The sequence below is a fragment of the Eriocheir sinensis genome, chromosome 6 (assembly GCF_024679095.1).
Source record: "Eriocheir sinensis breed Jianghai 21 chromosome 6, ASM2467909v1, whole genome shotgun sequence".
Taxonomy (NCBI): Eukaryota; Metazoa; Arthropoda; class Malacostraca; order Decapoda; family Varunidae; genus Eriocheir; species Eriocheir sinensis.
Window position 1 is genome coordinate 3,909,613 of NC_066514.1, and position 18,162 is coordinate 3,927,774.

The 18,162-nt window shown below is 44.9% G+C and overlaps 1 long non-coding RNA gene across 1 annotated transcript; it reads right to left on the minus strand.

The window, feature by feature from the left end:
• Nucleotides 1-3,178: 3,178 nt before the first annotated feature.
• LOC126989003 (uncharacterized) lies at nucleotides 3,179-15,419 on the minus strand. Its single transcript, XR_007742733.1, has 3 exons — nucleotides 15,293-15,419; nucleotides 4,992-5,047; nucleotides 3,179-3,506 (listed from the first exon to the last, which is right to left on the minus strand). It is a non-coding gene; the product is annotated as an uncharacterized LOC126989003 (long non-coding RNA).
• Between the last annotated feature and the right edge of the window lie 2,743 nt (nucleotides 15,420-18,162).

Genomic DNA, 18,162 nt, shown 5'->3' on the forward strand with positions numbered 1-18,162 from the left:
GTATTTACTTTAATTTTATGTATTTTGTATATATATTTTATAGAAATCTACCTTATTTTCATGTAGTATTCGTCAGTATATATTTTGAAACAAATTTACATTGTTTATAATGTATTTTTGCATATCTATTTTCAGTATTCTGTATTTATTTTTATTTATACATAGAATAAATGTAAAATCGTATCAAAATAGGTACACAGAATATCAATAAAATAATTTAAATTTGTATGAAAATAAAGATGCAAAATACCCATAAGATCAAAAGCATTTTTTTTAAATGTACGCTCTGGCAAAAAATACACACATTTTAATTAAATTTGTATTAAAATTCAATATACAAATACACATATGTACAATAAGGTAAATTCTTGTATTGAAAAGAAGCGCAAAATACAAATAAAACAGTGTATAATTTGTTTCAAAAGTATATATACGAATACATATTAAAATAACGTAGATTTCTGTGAAATATATATATATATATATATATATATATATATATATATATATATATATATATATATATATATATATATATATATATATGTATATATATATATATATATATATACAAAATACACACAGCAAATATGTAAATACGTATAAAAATATATATATAAAATACATATTAAGTAAATGTAAATTCGTGACAAAATAAATAAATAAAACATCATGAAAAGAATATTGTATTTGTATGAAAATAATAATAGAATAATAATTTATTATAGGGTAATATATATGCAACATACACATTAAATAATGTAAATATGTATAAAAAAATATACAAAACAAATAGAATAAATGTAAAATCATGTCAAAATAAATACAATTGAATATTAATGCAAAATAATGTAAATTTGTATGAAATAATAAGATGCAATTCCCACATCAAATAGCGCATTTCTTATAAAATATATATACCCAAACATACATAAAATATTTAAATTTGTATTGAAATAAATATACTGAAATGCACATGCAATAAAGGTAAACTTCTGTTGAAAGAGAGATATGCAAAAATACATATAAAAAATTGTAAATTTGTTTCAAAATATATATACGAATACACATAAAATAACGTGAAATTTCTATAATAATATATACAAATACACATATAAATTAGGTAAATACATTGTAATAAAATGTTAACAAAAATACACATAAATAATATATCTGAAATGAAATAAATAAAACAAAATACCAATAAAAGAATGTGTCTTTTGTTCTGTGTATTTTGTACATAGTTTTATTACAAATTTACGATATTTTTATGTGATTGTCCCTATTTATATTTACACAAATACATACCTTCTTTCACTGGCATTTTGTTTTATTTGTTTTTGATACGATTTTTTTCGCCATAGTCATGACTCTGTGTTGGACTGTTGAACTGGCCCCTAACCTCTTGACTGCGGATTTCCTACAGTCAGGCATCACCAAGCTACAGGAACGGAACAAAAAGTGGCTGATACTATTCAATGAAGAAAAATGTAAAGTCCTGCACCTTGGGAGGGGATATCCAGCACACCAATACCACATGGGAAACACTCCACTATCCACCACAGAGGCAGAGAAAGACCTGGGAGTATATGTTACCAGGCTACCAGTGAAGGGATATCCAGCACACCAATACCACATGGGAAACACTCCACTATCCACCACAGAGGCAGAGAAAGACCTGGAGCACCAATACCACATGGGAAACACTCCACTATCCACCACAGAGGCAGAGAAAGACCTGGGAGTATATGTTACCAGGCTACCAGGGAAAGCCAAATCCGTGCCAATCGCAGCGGATGAGTTAAAGAGGTATCTCCAATTAACTACAGCCATTTGTGATTGAGGTTACTCCATTTGATGACTGTATAACACAATTGAGGTTGAAGCACACCCTGAATTTTTATGTATGCTCTTACTGAGATATATGTCACACTTAATTTAACCCGATAGCAGCGATGGGCCAAATTTGTGGCTTTGCCGTGTAGCAGCGACGGGCCAAATTTGTGCCCTGATATAAACCCCCAAAAATAGATGATACATAATCTGATCACAAATGCTTTGATATATATTATTAAATGGTTTGTGTGAGGGGTGATTTTTTCTCATTTTTCTCGCTTGGAGGAACCATTAAGAAACATGATCCCCGCTGCTACTGGGTTAAAAGAAGGTGTTCTATACCAAATTTGAGTCTGTGTGAGACCAGTACCCCCCTCAGGACAGTCTTCGGCAACTTTAACCTGGTAGCAGCGGGGATGATGTTTCTTAATGGTCCCTCCAAGTGAGAAAAATGAGAAAAAAATCACCCCTCACACAAACCATTTCATAATACATATTAAAGCATTTGTGATCAGATTATGTATCATCTGTTTTGGGGGGTTTAAATCATGGCACAAGTTTGGCCTGTCGCTGCTACACGGTAAAGCCACAAATTTGGCCCATCACTGCTACCGGGTTAATGCTACTACTAGCACTGAGGGTATTGGCTAAAGGTTATGTTTTGGTCCCCGAGGTACTGATGCCAGGAATACTAACAGCTCTCCTGACTTTTGCAAGATATAGGAGGTTGACAATGGACATGTTTCTGATTCTGAGAAAAGCCTAGAAATGCATTGTGCCACGTACCAATGATAACACAGTGCACATATTACGTCCTATAAATCGCTAGTTGACTGGATATTGGAGAGATATCTCAAATTCTTCTCATTTTACGGGGAGAAGCCACCATTAGCTCGTGACGTCATCAGGCTGCAGCGGAGCACAGCAGACGACAGTACCAGTGTTGTGTCCATTGTTTTTTTCATCAGCTATGGCCACTCCAGCTCCAAACTGCACCTAACAGGTATGTTATAGATGCTTACTGAACACCTTAAGAGAGTTGGAATTATGTTATATTATTAAAATGGGAGTGACATCAACCTATTCGCCTCTGCTCTGCAGAAAATAGTTGAGTTCGCGATTAAAAGTTAGTCCGAGGGGGAACTAAGGAGAATAATCAAGGTTGAGTTTATATTGGTATTATGGAAACTTACCTAGCCTAACCTAGAGAAAACAATGGCTCTGGAACGTCAGAGAGAGAGAATCAACGCCTGAAGATGAATAAGGACAGAAATATCTTCCGTGAAGTACTTTTGTCCGTATATATAATCTCTTGCACATTGGCACGAATCACCAACGACTGCGGGTTATGTCTCCAGACATTGCTAGCCACAAGAAACATACACCACAACACAAAATCTCAGAGAAACACAAAGTTGGCGGCCTCCCAACTGCATCGTGATGTCACGACCAATCAGCACCTGCTTCCAAGTCACGTGATTTTTCCTCAACTTTAATCCATTTGGGCTGAGTACCTACTTTGAGCAGCTCTGCATGGCAAACCCTCTAAGCGAGCAGTGTCCAACTGCTCATAGCTGGAGACAAGGTCATGGTCTTGATGTGGTCTTGACTTACGGTTGGCAATGTGGTACCCTTCCTCCTGACTGGAAGGGGGGGCTGGTCACTCCCATCTGGAAAGGACATGGAAACAGTTAGGACTAAAGCAAACACCGCAGTATTACCCTGCTCAGTGTGTCAGGCACAGAGCTTGCAACAAGCTGCTGAAACTGCAAAGACTTGAGCAGTCTAGGTTCTTGCCAGGTAAGTTGACAGCTGACAATATCTTAGCACTTCACGTAATGGTGGAGCACCACATTTACTATTTTACATGAAGAAAAAATATTACCAAAGCTGAATTTAGGGCCTATTTTATCCATAGAGACAGAATTTGAAATAAATATGTTGACCGGAAACATGTCCATTGCAGGGTTTGGATAAAAGAACAGAGCTACACTGCTAGACTTCAAATAGCAATGCTGTAGGGGTAGCTACGGAGATTGACGACATCCTTATATTCACTTGTTGGAGGAACATTCAGAAATACAGGATTTTCTTTAGTGCAGAGTTCTTTGCTTGTTGTTGCAATACTCAAGCTTCATGCCAAACAGTGTTGCCAAATTATCGAACTCAAAACATTGCATTTATAAGTTCCAGGGCCCAAAACTTTCCTACACACACAGGTAACGAAATTCCAGTTAAAGTTATCGTTAAAAGCATTACTTATTGGCGTTTGTTTGTGATAGCTGTGACTTAGAAACCGGAAAATACGACGTGCTGAGTGTCTGAGTACGATAATTTGGTAACGCTGATGTCAAGTCAAGAATTGTGAGATGTAAACATTTTGCTTCATCTCAAGAGACCGAAAGATTTGGCAGAGTTCAGGAGTATGCAGTCACACTCTAAAATCAGTTTAGTGAGCTCAGAACCTTTGAAGACCCTCTAGAACTCTGAGATAACCTTCAAACGTGAAACTCTTCAAGCTTCAAAGGAGTGCATTGCAGAGTGCCCAAGACTGATAACTGGTTTTGCTTCTGAGGAGATGCTGGAGAATATTGAGAAGAGTCACACTGACGGGCTTACTGGGAACAGGACCAATATAGGGCTTTGCTGCATTAAACTAGAGCTCTCTTAAGGAAAGACAAGAGAGATATGTGAGGAGTCTTGCTGAGGATGTTAAAGGCCATTTCAGTGCAAGTGACCTCCAACCAACTTACCAAACCCTGAAAAAGCTCTGCTCCAAGCCTCCCTCTCAGGTGAACTCTATTCTAACAGCAGATGGCTGGCTGGCTGCCTCATGTCAAACGTTAACCCGGTAGCAGCGGGGATCATGTTTCTTAATGGTCCCTCCAAGCGAGAAAAATGAGAAAAAATCACCCCTCACACAAACCATTTCACAATATATATCAAAGCATTTGTGATCTGATTATGTATCATCTATTTTGGGGGGTTTATATCATGGCACAAATTTGGCCCGTCACTGCTACCAGGTTAATGGGTAGAGGGCTCTTTGGGCTGAGTACTTTGAGCAGCTCTGCATGGCAAACCCTCTAAGCAAGCAGTGTCCAACTGCTCATAGCTGGAGACAAGGTCATGGTCTTGATGTGGTCTTGACTTACGGTTGGCAGTCTGGTACCCTTCCTCCTGACTGGAAGGGGGGGCTGGTCACTCCCATCTGGAAAGGACACGGAAACAGTTAGGACTAAAGCAAGCACCGCAGTATTACCCTGCTCAGTGTGTCAGGCACAGTGCTTGCAACAAGCTGCTGAAACTGCAAAGACTTGAGCAGTCTAGGTTCTTGCCAGGTAAGTTGACAGCTGACAATATCTTAGCACTTCACGTAATGGTGGAGCACCAATGCAAGCTTTAACAGGCAGTCTATTTTGGTCCCAATAAGGCATTGGATTGAGTGCATCATTTGGCACGCTGGGCTCTCCTGTGACTCTATAATTTCTGCAAGGATTGTTGGTCAATTGACTGGCCTGCACTTTGGGAATGAGTGCTGTTAAGTGTTTGGGGGAGGGACTTGTCCAGCATCCTTCCTGGGAAGTTGAAGTGTGAACAAAGGAGTGAGTCACGGCTGTGTCCTTGCCCCATCTCTTGTCAACACTTGCATGCGCTAAGTATTAGACAGAGTTGTGGATCAGTCACTGTGGAGCACCTGTTTGCAATACCAAGGACACTGACATTGCCAATTATCCCGGTAGCAGCGACGGGCCAAATTTGTGCCATGATATAAACTCCCCAAAATAGATGATACATAATCTGATCACAAATTCTTTGCTATATATTATGAAATGGTTTGTGTGAGGGGTGATTTTTTCTCATTTTTCTCGCTTAAAGGGACCATTAAGAAACATGATCCCCGCTGCTACCGGGTTATACAATAATCTTTGCAGTCACAAGGTTTTGGTGATGGCTCTTGAGGCACTACACGAGGAGGTGAAACCCTTTGGACTTAAGGACTTAAGGAGTTTGGGTAAAAAAAATCTACTTTTCAAAAACCTGATGGAAATCTTCTTTAACCCGGTAGCAGCGGGGATCATGTTTCTTAATGGTCCCTCCAAGTGAGAAAAATGAGAAAAATCACCCCTCACACAAACCATTTCATAATATATATCAAAGCATTTGTGATCAGATTATGTGTCATCTATTTTTGGGGGGTTATATCATGGCACAAATTTGGCCCGTCGCTGCTACACGGTAAAGCCACAAATTTGGACTGTCGCTGCTACACGGTAAAGCCACAAATTTGGCCTGTCGCTGCTACACGGTAAAGCCACAAATTTGGCCCGTCGCTGCTACACGGCAAAGCCACAAATCTGGCCCGTCGCTGCTACACGGCAAAGCCACAAATTTGGCCCATCGCTGCTACACGGCAAAGCCACAAATCTGGCCCGTCGCTGCTACACGGCAAAGCCACAAATTTGGCCCATCGCTGCTACACGGCAAAGCCACAAATTTGGCCCATCGCTGCTACACGGCAAAGCCACAATTTGGCCTGTCGCTGCTAAAGCCACAAATTTGGCCCGTCGCTGCTACACGGCAAAGCCACAAATTTGGCCCATCGCTGCTACACGGCAAAGCCACAAATCTGGCCCGTCGCTGCTACACGGCAAAGCCACAAATGTGGCCCGTCGCTGCTACACGGCAAAGCCACAAATGTGGCCCGTCGCTGCTACACGGCAAAGCCACAAATGTGGCCCGTCGCTGCTACCGGGTTAAATACACAGAGCACATATGGCAACACTCGGAGAGAGAGAGAGAGAGAGAGAGAGAGAGAGAGAGAGAGAGAGAGAGAGAGAGAGAGAGAGAGAGAGAGAAGCGGGGGAGGGAAAGGCAGACAGTTAGGTGCAAGGGTGTGGACCTTAGTCAGAGCGGTTGTGCGCATCGGGAGAGTATTATTTTCCTTCTTTTTTTTTTTTGCAAGTTGGTCAACCATTCTTCCTGTGCATTATCACATTAAGATGATCAATAACCTCCAGCAAAATCGTAGAGGAGTCCTCGCTGCAACAACACCGGCCAATCCTCGCAGCCCTAAGCAACATCAACGGTGTGTATATGGCGTGTGACTTTTGGCTTTGCTTTTAAAGTACAATAGATTTCAGATACACCATAGGAGTGAATAACTAACGTAGAAGGCAGAAACAATTAGACTGAAAGGACGGTGGAGGAGCAATGAACTATGAGCTATGTAATGGACGCGGGGAGAGGCAGCACGCGAAGAAGCTCCCGCTAAGTGACAGAGGGAGGTGAGGCAGTGAGGGAAGACGTATAGCTGTACCAAGCCTCATGTATGGGCTTGAATGTATGAGGTGGACAGCAAAGGAGTTGGATAAGCTAGAGGTGGTGCAGAATAGAGTAGGAAGACTGGCTTTGAGAGCAAATTTGGGTAGGCGGTGGCTGAGTGGTAGCGTGCGGGCTCCACATTCACCGCGTGATGGACGATGCGGGTTCGAATCCCCACGCTACCACCTGGGATTTTTCAGTCACCGCCGAGTGGCTTAAAACTACCCACATGCTGTCCTGAAGACCACCCATCAACCCGGACTCTAGAGGAAACCGTCCAAGTGAATCAAGGAGTTCCGGGGGGCAGCATGAGCCAAGAGAAGATGGCGCCACTATAAACAATTGCCTGCGCCACAACGGGCTGGGGCCGACTATCAGGTCCCACTACGAAGGCCTACCAGCGCCATAGGCAAAGATGTAAAAAAAAAAAAAAAAAAAAAAAAGGTATGTGGCTGTAGAAGCAGTGAGGGGCGAGGCTGGGTGGAGCACCTTTGATGAAAGAAGAGGAAAGGCTGTGCTGAGGTACAAGGTGAGGTTGTGGAAAATGGATGAGACTGGGTGGGCTCGTAGGGAATACAAGGCTCACTCTCTTGGTTGTGAGCTGAGTGTGCTAACCACTGCACCACCAAGCCCCTAGCAGGATGCGTAATATATGTGTTATTAGACATGTATTTTAGGTACATTTATTGCAGAAACCTTAATTGTCTTCTGCCATAATAATACAGTATTTTGAGGGATACTGTGGGTCCTCTGTGGTACTTTGGGGTAAAAAGACAAGTGCTGTATTTGCTATTCATTGGGGTAAGAAGACATTTTCAATTCTTTGTGGTGCATTGGGGTACTTTAGGTTATTATGAGGCATTTTGGGTGTTTTTGGGGGGCTTGTTTTATGTAGGAAGACGTGCCACAAAACTGAAGAAGTAGGGTAACATTTATCCGCAAAGGAGAGAAACCTAAGGAAGATATAGCAGTATACAGATGAAGCAGTGGTTAACATCATGGCACAAGTATTTGGGATGATGCTGAACAGTAAATAGAAGACATGAATTGAAGACGTTTGGGTTCTAGAAGCAGAGCCAAGTGGATGTTGGAACGGTAGAGGATATGGAAGCATGAAAGAGTTCATCTATTGTTATTGTTACTGTTGCAGGCACACGAACTGGGTCAGAGGAAGAAGAGGAAGCCAGCAGCATCATGTCACCTGTAGGCTCCCATTGCTGTGTGCCTCTCTGCAACAACAGGGTTGGTCATCGCTTTCCAAACCATGCCCACATAAGGAAGGCATGGATGGCAGCAAAAAAGCGCGACAAATGGAATCCTTCAGAAAAGTTTGGTTTAGTCGGCGCAACATCTGTGGTTATATGCCGGAGAGAGACAGAAGGGGAAGGAATTATTGGAAAAGGGAACAGACCCCAGGAGACGGGACACAACCCCCGATTAATACCTGGTACCCATTCACTGCTGGGTGGACAGGGGAGTAGGGTATCGGAAAAGCCACCCAAATTTTCCACTCTGCCCGGGAATCGAACCCAGGCTCTCGGTTGTGAGTGAAGTGTGCTAACCACTGCACCATGAAGCCCCTAGGAAAAGTAGGAAAGGAAAGGGTAAGAGGAAAGGTAAGAAACTGTATGCAGCCTTCATGGACCTGGAAAAAGCCTATGACAGGGTAGACAGGGATGCTCTTTGGAGAGTTTTGCAAATATGCGGCGTGGGAGGGCAGCTGCTGGAAGGAATAAAGACTTTTTATAGAAGACCAAATCCATGTGTGAAAGTGAACGGAGAGTTGAGTGATAGTTTTGACCAGGGCACAAGCAACACCCTTTCAGGCTCCGCTACTTGTGTTAAGCCTGAGCCCCTCCAGTTACACTCTTCCTCCTGGGAGGGAGCCTTGTGCCATTGAAATAATTTAACAAGCTGCTGTCACGGGCCCCCCAAACTGCCATGCCCCGAGAGAGTAGTACACTTCCCCCCCATGTGGGAGCCCTGGTTTTGACATTGGTGTGGGAGTGCAACAGGGCTGAGTGATGTCACAATGGCTGTTCAATATATTTATGGATGGCTGCATGAGAAAAATGAAAGCTTAAGTGGGAAACATAGGTGCAAGAATGAAGGAGAGAGGATGGAGGTGGTAAAAGAGTTCAAGTATTTAGGAACAGTGTTATGCAAACATGGAAAGATGGATGGAGAAATAAGAGGGTTGTAAAGGGCAGGAGTGTCATAGGATCTCTTACAAGAATTATGAAAGGAAGGAATGTGTCCATGGAGGTTAGGAGGGACATGAGGAATAGTATTCTCCTGCCAACATTGACATATGGGTCAGAGACGTGGACATGGAGTAGGGCACAGCAGTCAAGAGAGCGTGCTGTGGAAATGAACTATTTGAGAGGAGCCTGTGGAGTGACTAGATGGGAGGGGGAGAGCAATGAAGGTGTGGCGTGGGTACATGTGTGCAGAGGGAGTGAAGTGTGGAGTGATGGAGTGGGTAAAGAGAAGCACATTGAAGTGGTTTGACCATGTTGAGAGGATGGGGAGTGGGGAGTTTGTGAAGAGTAAGGTTTTGTTGGTAAGAGAACCGGGTAGGACACGAAGTAACGGGTTTAAACTGGATAAATTCAGATTCAACAGGGACATAGGCAAAAATTGGTTTACTAACAGGGTGGTGGATGAGTGGAATAGGCTTAGCAGTCATGTGGTGAGTGCCAATACAATTGTCACATTCAAAAATAGACTAGATAAATTCATGGACAGCGATATTAGGTGGGGTTAGATACACGGGAGCTTAGGGTCAAAGGAGCTGCCTCGTACAGGCCTACCGGCCTCTTGCAGACTCCTGCGTTCTTATGTTCTTATGTTCTTAAGAAGGTGTATGGAAGTGAGTCTTGTGGTTTGAATGGGAGGGGAAGCCCACTTGTAAGGTGGAAGGATAGGGTGGGGGAGTACTTTTTTTTTCTTTTTTTTTTTTTACGTTGTGGCCTATTGTGCTGGTAGCTTCTTCCCGGTGGATCCTGATGGTTGGTCCAAGGCTTCTTCCCGGTGAGTCCTGATGGTTGGCCCAGCCCGTTATGGCACAGGCAAGTGTTTATAGTGGCGCCATCTTGCATTGGCTCATGCTGCCCTCCCGGAGCTCATCTTTAATCCTAGAATCTAGAGTCCGGGTTGATAGGTGGTCTTCTGACCAGCATGTGGGTAGTTTTAAGCTACTCGGCAGCAGCTGAAAAATCCCAGCTTGGTGGCACCGGGCGGGGATTGAACTCGCGTCCTCCTGAACGCGGGACCGTCTTGCTATCCATTCAGCCACCGCCTACCCTACTTGAGAGAGAGAGGTATGAGTGGAAGGGGAGTGCTTGAACAAGCAAGGAGGGAATGCTGGGATAGGGAGAGGTGGAGACTCGTTTGCTGTGGCCACCCCCTGGGGGAACGTTCCTGGAGGGAGCGAGGTGTCAGAGCTATTGATAGATATAGCAAGTGTACTGCATTACTCTTACCCATTACTCTTACCCTAACCCAGCACAGCTTAACCCGGTAGCAGCGGGGATCATGTTTCTTAATGGTCCCTCCAAGCGAGAAAAATGAGAAAAAATCACCCCTCACACAAACCATTTCATAATATATATCAAAGTATTTGTGATCAGTTTATGTATCATCTATTTTGAGGGGTTAAAATCATGGCACAAATTTGGCCTGTCGCTCCTACACGGTAAAGCCACAAATTTAGCCCATCGCTACTACATGGTAAAGCCACAAATTTGGCCCGTCGCTGCTACATGGTAAAGCCACAAATTTGGCCCATCGCTACTACATGGTAAAGCCACAAATTTAGCCTGTTGCTGCTACACGGTAAAGCCACAAATTTGGCCCGTCGCTGCTACATGGTAAAGCCACAAATTTAGCCTGTAGCTGCTACACGGTAAAGCCACAAATTTGGCCCGTCACTGCTACACGGTAAAGCCACAAATTTGGCCCGTCACTGCTACATGGTAAAGCCACAAATTTGGCCCGTCACTGCTACACAGTAAAGCCACAAATTTGGCCCGTCACTGCTACATGGTAAAGCCACAAATTTGGCCCGTCGCTGCTACACGGTAAAGCCACAAATTTGGCCCATCGCTGCTACACGGTAAAGCCACAAATTTGGCCCGTCGCTGCTACACGGTAAAGCCACAATTTGTCCTGTCGCTGCTACACGGTAAAGCCACAAATTTGGCCTGTCGCTGCTACACGGTAAAGCCACAAATTTGGCCCGTCGCTGCTACACGGTAAAGCCACAAATTTGGCCCGTCGCTGCTACACGGTAAAGCCACAAATTTGGACCGTCGCTGCTACATGGTAAAGCCACAAATTTGGCCCGTCGCTGCTACACGGTAAAGCCACAAATCTGGCCCGTCGCTGCTACATGGTAAAGCCACAAATTTGGCCTGTCGCTGCTACACGGTAAAGCCACAAATCTGGCCCGTCGCTGCTACATGGTAAAGCCACAAATTTGGCCCGTCGCTGCTACACGGTAAAGCCACAAATTTGGCCCGTCGCTGCTACCGGGTTAACCCACCAAAATAATCATAGCTTTGCTTAGGTTGGAGATGGGCGCTAATGTGGCTTTCACATTATTTCTATCTGGGACAGAAGGTGTGGCAAGATGCAGTGTAATAGTTTTATTCAGTCAGATACCCTGCACAACTGCTGTTTTAGCAACACAACACCCTTATCATTTGCAGACACACCTTCTGAGAGAAAGAAAACAAAGGAAACAACTGTGCCAACACATTTCAAGTGGACCAAGAAGTTATCCTTGGCAGCAGTGGCCAGGAAAGAGAGGCACGTGAGGTGTACGTGCACAGAGACTCACGCCAGCAGAGATGAGCCTCTTATTTTGCCAGAAATTGCTGCAGAGGAAGTTATGGAATGTGAACTGCCTAAGAATATCTGTACTGAAACCAAACAGAAGCGTGTGAGTCTTCAAAATCAGACATGAATGCAGTCAAACCCATAAGCAGCCATTCTATACTGTACAACATTTCAGGAATAACCCCAAAAGTTAACACTGTCACACTGGGCTTGAGTGCTTTGAGAAATATAACCTTGTTCTCTCCACCCTTCTACCAGCAGCTTACCGCTTACAGTACTTCAATGGACCCGTACATTTTCCCGAGATTCCCGAACAATTTTTATTGGTTTTAATGAAATTGAGGCAAAATAAAGGAAACTCTGAATTAGAGAATTGTTCAATGTTCATGAAGCAGATGTCTACAACATATTCATTACCTGGAGCTGGTTCATGTCATTGCAGTGAGGTGAAATAAATTAGTGGCCAGATAGGGGCTTAGTAAGATTCTATACTCCACATGACTTTGCAGATAAGTTCCCAAACACAAGAGTTATTGTTGATGGAACTGAATCCCCCATCAAACAGCCCAAGGTACCTCTGGCACAGCAAGCAACCTTTTCACATTATAAGAATAGGAATACAGTGAAGGTAGTAGTTGGGGCATCACCAGGTGGTCTCATTTCCTTCATATCACCAGCATATGGTGGCTCAGCAAGTGATCACAGTATCATAGAAAATAGTGACTTATTTAACCCGGTAGCAGCGACGGGCCAGATTTGTGGCTTTACCGTGTAGCAGCGACGGGCCAAGTTTGTGGCTTTACCGTGTAGCAGCGACGGGCCAAGTTTGTGGCTTTACCGTGTAGCAGCGACGGGCCAAGTTTGTGGCTTTACCGTGTAGCAGCGACGGGCCAAGTTTGTGGCTTTACCGTGTAGCAGCGACGGGCCAAGTTTGTGGCTTTACCGTGTAGCAGCGACGGGCCAAGTTTGTGGCTTTACCGTGTAGCAGCGACGGGCCAAGTTTGTGGCTTTACCGTGTAGCAGCGACGGGCCAAGTTTGTGGCTTTACCGTGTAGCAGCGACGGGCCAAGTTTGTGGCTTTACCGTGTAGCAGCGACGGGCCAAGTTTGTGGCTATACCGTGTAGCAGCGACGGGCCAAGTTTGTGGCTATAGCGTGTAGCAGCGACGGGCCAAGTTTGTGGCTATACCATGTATACCATGTAGCAGCGACGGGCCAAATTTGTGGCTTTACTGTGTAGCAGCGACGGGCCAAATTTGTGGCTATACCATGTAGCAGCGACGGGCCAAATTTGTGTCTTTACCGCGTAGCAGCGACGGGCCAGATTTGTGGCATTACTGTGTAGCAGCGACGGGCCAGATTTGTGGCTTTACCGCGTAGCAGCGACGGGCCAGATTTGTGGCTTTACCGTGTAGCAGCGACGGGCCAGATTTGTGGCATTACTGTGTAGCAGCGACAGGCCAGATTTGTGGCTTTACCGCGTAGCAGCGACGGGCCAGATTTGTGGCTTTACCGTGTAGCAGCGACGGGCCAGATTTGTGGCTTTACCGTGTAGCTGCGATGGGCCAGATTTGTGGCTTTACCGTGTAGCAGCGATGGGGCAGATTAGTGACTTTACCGTGTAGCAGCGACGGGCCAAATTTGTGGCTTTACCGTGTAGCAGCGACGGGCCAAATTTGTGGCTTTACCGTGTAGCAGTGACGGGCCAAATTTGTGGCTTTGCCGTGTAGCAGTGACGGGCCAAATTTGTGGCTATACCGTGTAGCAGCGACGGGCCAAATTTGTGGCTTTACCGTGTAGCAGTGACGGGCCAAATTTGTGGCTTTACCGTGTGGCAGCGACGGGGCAAGTTTGTGGCTTTACCATGTAGCAGCGATGGGCCAGATTTGTGGCTTTACCATGTGGCAGCGACGGGCAAGTTTGTGGTTTGTGGCTTTACCGTGTAGCAGCGACGGGCCAGATTTGTGGCTTTACCGTGTGGCAGCGACGGGGCAAGTTTGTGGCTTTACCGTGTAGCAGCGATGGGCCAGATTTGTGGCTTTACCGTGTGGCAGCGACGGGGCAAGTTTGTGGCTTTACCGTGTAGCAGCGATGGGCCAGATTTGTGGCTTTACCGTGTGGCAGCGACGGGCCAAGTTTGTGGCTTTACCGTGTAGCAGCGAAGGGCCAGATTTGTGGCTTTACCGTGTAGCAGCGATGGGCCAAATTTGTGGCTTTACCGTGTAGCAGCGACGGGGCAATTTTGTGGCTTTGCCGTGTAGCAGTGACGGGGCAAATTTGTGGCCTTACCGTGTAGCAGCGACGGGCCAGATTTGTGGCTTTACCGTGTAGCAGCGATGGGCCAGATTTGTGGCTTTACCGTGTAGCAGCGATGGGCCAGATTTGTGGCTTTACCGTGTAGCAGCGACGGGCCAGATTTGTGGCTTTACCGTGTAGCAGCGACGTGCAAGATATGTGGCTTTACATAGTAGCAGCGACGGGCCAGATATGTGTCTTTAGCTAGTAGCAGCGATGGGCCAGATTTGTGGCTTTACCGTAGCAGCGTAGGGCCAGATTTGTGGCTTTACCGTGTAGCAGCGACGGGCCAAGTTTGTGGCTTTACCGTGTAGCAGCGATGGGCCAGATTTGTGGCTTTACCGTGTAGCAGCGATGGGCCAGATTTGTGGCTTTACCGTGTAGCAGCGACGGGCCAAGTTTGTGGCTTTACCGTGTAGCAGCGATGGGCCAAGTTTGTGGCTTTACCGTGTAGCAGCGACGGGCCAAGTTTGTGGCTTTACCATGTAGCAGTGATGGGCCAAGTTTGTGGCTTTACCATGTAGCAGCGACGGGCCAAGTTTGTGGCTTTACCGTGTAGCAGCGATGGGCCAAGTTTGTGGCTTTACCGTGTAGCAGCGATGGGCCAAGTTTGTGGCTTTACCGTGTAGCAGCGACGGGCCAAGTTTGTGGCTTTACCATGTAGCAGTGATGGGCCAAGTTTGTGGCTTTACCGTGTAGCAGCGACGGGCCAAGTTTGTGGCTTTACCATGTAGCAGCGACGGGCCAAGTTTGTGGCTTTACCATGTAGCAGTGATGGGCCAAGTTTGTGGCTTTACCATGTAGCAGTGATGGGCCAAGTTTGTGGCTTTACCGTGGGCGGCGAAATGTCTTGAAATACGACCCAAGTTTCCTCCTCCTCCTCCTCTTCCTCCTTAAACATCGGAGCTATATTATCATACCACAAACGTTTGCCTCATCTTGGTGAACCTAACATCAAAACCCCTGCCATAAGATCGCGCATAGCAATTCCATACCTTGTTCACGCGGGGCTGATGGTGGAGACGCTGGTCACCCCCTCTTGAAGTCGCCGCCCGCCATGCCAGCTGATGTACACAACCTTCCCAGACTATCGTACTCAGAGCCTCGTATTTACCGGTTTCTGAGCCATAGCTGTTGCCAAAAGCACCAATAATTAACCATTTTAACGATAACTATATATGAAGGTAGCTATTGGGGTCGAGGAGGCAGTTTTTGGGTGGGAAATCGGGAAACATAAGAGGCTGAGTACGACAATCTGGCACCGTTGATGTAAACAAAACTAGCACCATCCTTGCTCTTGCTCTTGCTGTACATGTGGCCCGTTGGAGAGTCATAGGATTACATAGAATTACATAGAAAATCAGACTTCATATCGGCACAACCTGATTGATTGATTGATAGTTTATTGTTGCAGGCAAACAAAAAGGGAGAAGGGAGGTAAAGAATAACGCAAAACAAGCAGTGTCCATTACAAATCTTCCAATTCCCTATTTCTTGCACACCACATTTTTTCCAGGTTGTAGGACTCTCGTCAGAAGCCATGCACGCCCTCAAATTGTTCTTGGCCAAATTTTCGTCGAGAAACAAGCAGTGTCCATTACAAATCTTCCAATTCCCTATTTCTTGCACACCACATTTTTTCCAGGTTATAGGACTCTCGTCAGAAGCCATGCACGCCCTCAAATTGTTCTTGGCCAAATTTTCGTCGAGAGACACAGACACCCAATGCAGGTACTCGGGAAATGCAGCAATGCAAGCAGGAATATATTGGAAGCCTTTTTCTGCTTGAATTTGCATTACTTTCATGCAAGGACGTGTTTTTTTTCCACCCGAGTTGTCAAGTACCGTCATATCGTCGTTATTTTCGTCGTGTGTAGAGAAAGAAACATATCCACTACATTTTTTATACAAACAATATCAGTTTCTGTATTGATGTGTATTATAGTTTGCCAAGAAAGAACGCAGGGGATTTACGGTAATTAAGAGATATTTTCAGGGATAATCTCAGGTGGTCGACTGCCATGGAGTAGAGACTTCTGGTGGGGCGTGCCTTTTAATAAGTTCCTCATTTGGTACCGTACCAGTAAATCACACTCGTACCGTAATTTCGTACCTAATTTCGTACCATACATACTTAATGCTGATATTACCGATCATACACATATATAGTACAGTATACACACTATTTTATTTCTTTAACAGGTTATATTTCACTGCATTCAATATACAATGAATATTAATAAACTAGGAAAATTATATTACTTTAAAAATACAATTACATCTCCTATTTACAGATGCATTATGTGTTGCAACGCAGCAACATTATTGCATCAATTATGTCTGCCTTTAGACTTAGACGTCGCTCATTCAATATGAAGCGCACGCACGAGAAGGTCCTTTCGACGCTGGCTTGCGTCACAGGAAGCCCGACTGCCACTTCAGCAATTTTTTTTAGTTCAGAGTGAGGATGACAGCGACACCGATGAAAAATATTCTCACTTCTCCCGTGGAGTGTTGTCGAAGCTCTCAACAACTAGAGAACCTTCATGCATATTAGTGGCTGCTTTGGCCCGAGCTGAGTTATCACCCTGATGCAACAAGTTATCTATTATGCTGTCATCACTCTCAGCCTCGGGATCCCCCTCAACACTCGATTCAAGCACATTTTCTTGGTTCATTTCCCTATATCCATTTTGACTTACAGCACTCTTTTGCACAGTTTGGTTAGATGTATTTTAGCAATTACTTTCTGTGGTTCCTTCAGCAGACACTGCAAACGAGGGTCCATATAAACAAACGGCTGAGAGAAAAGCAAAGTTGCAGAGGAGATTCCCCTTCTCGGTCTTCCATGGCTAGAAGGAATGCATCTGAAATAGTTCCACCTCCAGCTTTGAACAGTTTGACTTTGCATTTCAGCCATTCGCACAGAAACTCCCCAGCCGTTAGGTTTCTCAGCTGAAGTGCAATAGTAATGTTGTGAAGGGGTTTCAGCTAAAAAGCAAGTTATTGATAGAAGCCCATTCCTCATCTCCCAGCAAGAGTGATTCATTAGCAAGGGCGATTTGAAGTAATAATGATTTACTGTCCACTACACTCTGTAGCATATCATAGATTGATCCCCAACGAGTTTCGCAATCGAGTTTTGGAAGTGCTACACCACCATGACGAAACATCAATCGAATGTTTTGTGTGTGAGTCTTGTTCACTACTTTGCGAACGTTAGTTAGCAGTTTCTTTATATGTTCCTTTTTGGTAATTTTGCCTTTTTTTTTTTATTTATTTATTTATTTTTTTACGTCGCGGCCTATTGCGCTGGTAGGCTTCTTCCCGGTGGATCCTGATGGTCGGCCCAAGGCTTCTTCCCGGTGGGGCCTGATGGTGTTGGCCCAGCCCGTTCTGGCGCAGGCGAGTGTTTATAGTGGCGCCAGCTTGTGTTGGCACATGCTGGCCCCCCGGAACTCATCTTTGAGCCTCTCTTTGGAGAGGTATCTAGAGCCCAGGTTGATGGGTGGTCTTCAGGCTAGCATGTGGGTAGTCTTAGGCCACTCGGCGGTGACTGAAAAACCTCAGCTGTGCGGCGGCCAGGATTCGAACCCGCGTCCCTCCTGGAGCTCCTGAATGCGGGGCCGTCACACTAACCATTCAGCCACAAAGCACACAAAGTTGTAGTGTATGGACAGCACATCGTATAGGTGTAACACTTTTTGCTGCCACTGTAACGCTATTGAGTTCACTTAATCTGCAACTTGGGGGAGGATCAATTTTACTATCACTTACGTCATCTTCTGTTTGAGCATCTTCTAGCATGAGTTTACCTGCCTTAACAACATTTGAACCGTTATCAGTGGTCAGGGTGTTAATCTGT